This window comes from Heptranchias perlo, chromosome 10 (assembly GCF_035084215.1).
Source record: "Heptranchias perlo isolate sHepPer1 chromosome 10, sHepPer1.hap1, whole genome shotgun sequence".
In the NCBI taxonomy this organism is placed as follows: Eukaryota; Metazoa; Chordata; class Chondrichthyes; order Hexanchiformes; family Hexanchidae; genus Heptranchias; species Heptranchias perlo.
Window position 1 is genome coordinate 69,191,746 of NC_090334.1, and position 5,552 is coordinate 69,197,297.

The 5,552-nt window shown below is 47.8% G+C and overlaps 1 pseudogene; it reads left to right on the forward strand.

Moving 5' to 3' along the window:
- Positions 1-4,394: 4,394 nt before the first annotated feature.
- LOC137326183 (histone H2B 1/2-like) lies at positions 4,395-4,762 on the forward strand (annotated as a pseudogene).
- The last annotated feature ends 790 nt before the right edge of the window (positions 4,763-5,552 follow it).

Sequence of the window (5,552 nt, forward strand, 5' to 3'; positions counted from 1 at the left end):
CCAATAACCTGCTCACCGATGCTCAGTTTGGGTTCCGCCAGGACCACTCGGCTCCAGGCCTCAATACAGCCTTGGTCCAAACATGGACAAAAGAGCTGAATTCCAGAGGTGAGGTGAGAGTGACTGCCCTTGACATCAAGGCAGCATTTGACCGAGTGTGGCACCAAGGAGCCCTAGTAGAATTTAAGTCAATGGGAATCAGGGGGAAAACTCTCCAATGGCTGGAGTCATACTTAGTACAAAGGAAGATGGTAGTGGTTGTTGGAGGCCAATCATCTCAGCCCCAGGACTTTGCTGCAGGAGTTCCTCAAGGCAGTGTCCTAGGCCCAACCATTTTCAGCTGCTTCATCAATGACCTTCCCTCCATCATAAGGTCAGAAATGGGGATGTTCGCTAATGATTGCACAGTGTTCAGTTCCATTCGCAACCCCTCAGATGATGAAGCAGTCCGTGCCCGCATGCAGCAAGACCTGATCAACATCCAGGCTTGGGCTCATAAGTGGCAAGTAACATTGGCACCAGACAAGTGCCAGGCAATGGCCATCTCCAACAAGAGAGAGTGTAACCATCTCCCCTTGACATTCAACGGCATTATCATTGCCGAATCCCCCACAATCAACATCCTGGGGTTCACCATTGACCAGAAACTTAACTGGACCAGCCATATAAATACTGTGGCTACAAGAGCAGGTCAGAGGCTGGGTATTCTGCGCCGAGTGACTCACCTCCTGACGCCCCAAAGCCTTTCCACCATCTACAAGGCACAAGTCAGGAGTGTGATAGAATACTCTCCACTTGCCTGGATGAGTGCAGCTCCAACAACACTCAAGAAGCTCAACACCATCCAGGACAAAGCAGCCCGCTTGATTGGCACCCCATCCACCACCCTAAACATTCACTCCCTTCACCAGCGTACTGTGGCTGCAGTGTGTACCATCCACAGGATGCATTGCAGCAACTCGCCAAGGCTTCTTCGACAGCACCTCCCAAACCCGCGACCTCTACCACCTAGAAGGACAAGAGCAGCAGGCACATGGGAACGACACCACCTGCACATTCCCCTCCAAGTCACACACCATCCCAACTTCGAAATATATCGCCGTTCCTTCATCGTCGCTGGGTCAAAGTCCTGGAACTCCCTTCCTAACAGCACTGTGGGAGAACCTGCACCACACGGACTGCAGCGGTTCAAGACGGCGGCTCACCACCACCTTCACAAGGGCAATTAGGGATGGGCAATAAATGCTGGCCTCGCCAGCGACGCCCACATCCCATGAACAAATAAAAAAAAACCTTTAGTTTTCTATACTCAAGGGAATACAAGCCTCATCTATGCAACCTGTCCTCATAACTTAACCCTTTTAGCCCCGGTATCATTCTGGTGAAATCTGGACTGCACCCCCTCCAAAGCCGATATATCCTTCCTGAGGTGCGGTGCCCAGAACTGAACGCAGTACTCCAGATGCTGGGTTTGATGAGCTGCACTCATCCAGGCATGTGATGAGGCTCAACCCAGGAAACGGGGTCATATTCCTGACCCTCTTAGAGAGGCTGGTAGAAATCCCACCCCATCAGAACACGGGCGCTAAGAGGACAATCCCAGTCTCTAATTGACCTCAAAGTATGTTGATTTTAGACCTCTCCCCACAGTGAGTACCAAAGCAGTGGCCTTAAAGGGAATAGGTTGGGTTGGGCCCAATCCTAGCAACTGAATATCACAATTGTGCTCTGGATCCAGACTACCCAATTGCACAGGTGATCAGCGAGCTTGAAATTAATCAATCCAGTTACTGGTGGGCATGATTCCGCAGGTCAAAACCGCCCCTAATTCACTATTAATTGGCATTGTTACTCAAAGAGGGCATAGGATGTCTGGCACGGCACAGGGGTGCAGTAGGAGGTGATCTTCCAAGGTTGTGACTGAGGCCGAGTATAAAGGAGCTTTGCACTGCATCTGACCGTGCTACACTTGACCTGAGAGTGCTTGATTCTGGTACTGGATATCAAAAGTGTCCACTCCCTAGCACTAATCGAAGTCCCATTGGGTTGCATTTTTGGAGAACCTATGTCCTGGATTATCCCACACTCCTAGCTAATGAAAATTGTGAGAGGATGAAGGTAAGAAAATATTTGGAGATCAATATAAGTTGGTTACTCACCACATAAGGTGTAATTCACTTTCATTGTGACGATGGGCTAAGTTTTACAAGTTGGTGCTCCCAGCGCAGAGCCTTGTTTGAAAGGACAGCAGCTCAGGCAATTGGTGCAGAGCTTAGTGCCTGAGTTTCCAGTCGTTAAAATGGAATAACCGAAAAATTGGGAGGCTGGCAAATCGGACATTCTGACCTCCATGGCCCAATGTTCTCCCGTCAGGCTCCAGGACTGCTCACTCTCAAAGTTGACCCTACAGTTCCTGTTCACAACAGATGAAAGAATTACAGCTGATCAGATTGGACGGGAAACACTATGGTGGTGAGCAGATGCACAAGTTCAAGAAGTTTGACCAGTTAGAAAGGACTTCCCTACACATGCAAGGGGAACTTAGGGTAGCCAAATTTGCCATGCACATCTGCTGTCTTGGGTTGGAATCTCACCTGGCTCTGATCTTGAGGGTTCAACCACCTAGATATAAGAACATAAGAACATAAGAAATAGGAGCAGGAGTAGGCCAATCGGCCCCTCGAGCCTGCTCCGCCATTCAATAAGATCATGGCTGATCTGATCCTAACCTCAAATCTAAATTCATGTCCAATTTCCTGCCCGCTCCCCGTAACCCCTAATTCCCTTTACTTCTAGGAAACTGTCTATTTCTGTTTTAAATTTATTTAATGATGTAGCTTCCACAGCTTCCTGGGGCAGCAAATTCCGCAGACCTACTACCCTCTGAGTGAAGAAGTTTCTCCTCATATGAGTTCATCAGTCCTCAATGGCACTGGCAGTGGGATGTCCTATTGCTGAGTAAGGGGTCTCTTGCCCTAAGCAGCGTTGCAAATATACTGGGGTCCACTGGGGTTCATTAGTTACTTGAAAAAGTATTTTAAAGCCACACTAAGCCTGAGGCCTTAAAGTTCACAACAATTTTTTTTTGTTTTTGGAGCACAAATTTGAGTGCCGCAGTTCCCAAAATACTGCGTTATTTTTATGACTCATTATGTTTCTATGCAATTAGAATTGTAAGCATAGATATTGTCCAATTCTGATAGGTGGGGAATTGGCCCCCCCTGTTTTGGTGAATCCAAAAAAGCGATAGTGACATGTCGTTTGGAGAAAGGTCTAGAGTGTTATGTTGATGGTGAGAAAAGAGTGAAATTGATTATTTCAAGGCAATCCTAAACCTGCCACAGGGAAGGATCCTCTTCTGTTGTTGTAGACTCTTTCTGATGATTTGTGTCCCTTCACAATCACAGTGCAGTAGGTGGTTCTGCTCCATAATCCTCCCGCAAGCCTGCCTAACCTCTGCAATTTGCTGGTCCATCCAATGTGCTGGTGAAAATCATTGTGCTTCAAATTTCCTGAGTCACAGGGATGATTATATTTGTTCTCTCTCTCTCTCTCTCTCTCCTTCCTCCTCTATCTTTCTCCTCCCTTTCTGTCTCTCTTTCTCTTCTCTTTCTGTCTCCTTTCTTTGTGTGTGTGTGTGTGTGTGTCTCTCTCTCTCTCCTCTGTTTCTGTCTCCTCTCGCTCTCTTCTTGTTCTGTCTCCTTTCTTTGTGTATGTGTCCCTCTTTCTCTTTCTCCTCTATTTCTGTATTCTCTCTTCTCTTTCTGTCTCCTGTGTGTGTGTGTACCTACTTCCAAATAGGCACAGGAATCAGCTGAGTGTTGTTTAAAATAACTTCTGTTTGCCACTGAAGTCGTTTGATCAGTTTGATAAAAGTGATAACAATCAAATAAAAAGACTGGTCCATCAGTCCGGAGGGTGGGCTTTTCATGCCAAAACAAAATCGAGAACATCTGAAACAAACTGGCAACTTTCCTTCTTCCACACTTCTGCAACAGGATCCATTAGTATCAGAGAGCTCCACCACTAACTTCCACAAGGGGTTCTCCTGATCTATCGCCGTAACTCCGGTGGGAGATCGGCGGAAATCCCGGAGAAACGCTGTGAGTGGCTGTTCACACCTTTCTCCAGAGTTTCCTCCAATCTTCCGCCAAAGTTATAGCGGGAGATCGGGGAACCCCTCCAGCGGTGGGAATTCTACACCCTCCTGTTTATGTACCACATCGAAACACTGGGCTTTTTTTAATATACAGACCTCCCCTACTTTCATGTATGATGGTACAGTCCTTCCAGGGTTTATCTCCTTTTAAGTTGCTCTTGGTTTTTTTTGTGCTCACGCTCAGACACACGAGAATTCAACTTCTCCAACCACTCACAACAAATTGATTTTGAAAATGCCTGAGGAGGAGAAAGCAGCACCCAAGAAGGGGGCTGAGAAAAACAGTGAATAAAGTGCCAGCGACGAGCGGGCAAGAAGCAGAGACAGTGGAGGAAGGAGAGTTGCTCGATCTACATCTACCAAGTGATGAAGCAGGTTCACCCCGACACCGGCATCTCCTCCAAGGACGGGAGCATCATGAGCTCCTTTTGCGAGCGCGTCGCGGGCGAAGCTTCCCGCCTGGCCCGTTACGACAAGCGCTCGACCATCGGCTCCAGGGAGATCCAGACCGCCGTGAAACTGCTGCTGCCCCGGGGGGAGCTGGCCAAGCTCACCGTGTGGGAAAGGACAAAGGCCGTGACCAAGTACACGAGCCCCGAGTAAAACTCCACAATATACTGGAAAAAAAACCCGACATGTTACAAAATAAACAATGCAAGGTTACCCCATGGGCCACCCGGGCTCAGTTGTCCTGCACGTATGTTTCTGGGATATACATTTCCTGTGCATGACATTAGACAGTGGAGAAGGTAAGACCTAGATGGCAAGGAGAGGCAAAGAGAGTGGATTCGTATTCAGGACCAAGGAAATCAATCAACAAAATAAAAGCCAATAAAACGCCTCAACCAACCTCAAACATTCATGGATTCTCCAAATGGATTATCACTTTCATTTCTTTGAAACATTTTGCAAAAATTATTTTTTTTTAAAATTGAAACAGATTGCTGAAATCTCCAGAATGGCTTGCAAAACAACAGGTAATTATTTAATGGTGATACCAAGTTCTCTATTCGCTCCAGTCCGATGTCACGGCCATCTGCTGAGTCTGTTAGCTGGCTCTCTCCAATTTGATGGGATCCCCAGCCCGAGCAGCATTTGTCTTGTTAAAATCATGGAGGGGGTTGGGGTCAATCCTCCTCAGAAATAAGCCGGGGTGGCGGGGGCGGGGGGGGGGGGGGGGGAGAAAGAGCAGCCTGTTACAGCTTGTGGGAGAGAACTGACACTGGTTTGCCAGGAGTGTGGATAATTTACCCTGGGGGGTCATTTTAACCTAACCTGCCCAGTGGGAACGGAGCAGGTTAGGGTTGGGTTCCTGTTTTACACCCCACCCAATTTTACGCTCCATTGAAGTCACCCTGACAAAGGGCAGCTGCATGGGGACAGCAGACAAAGA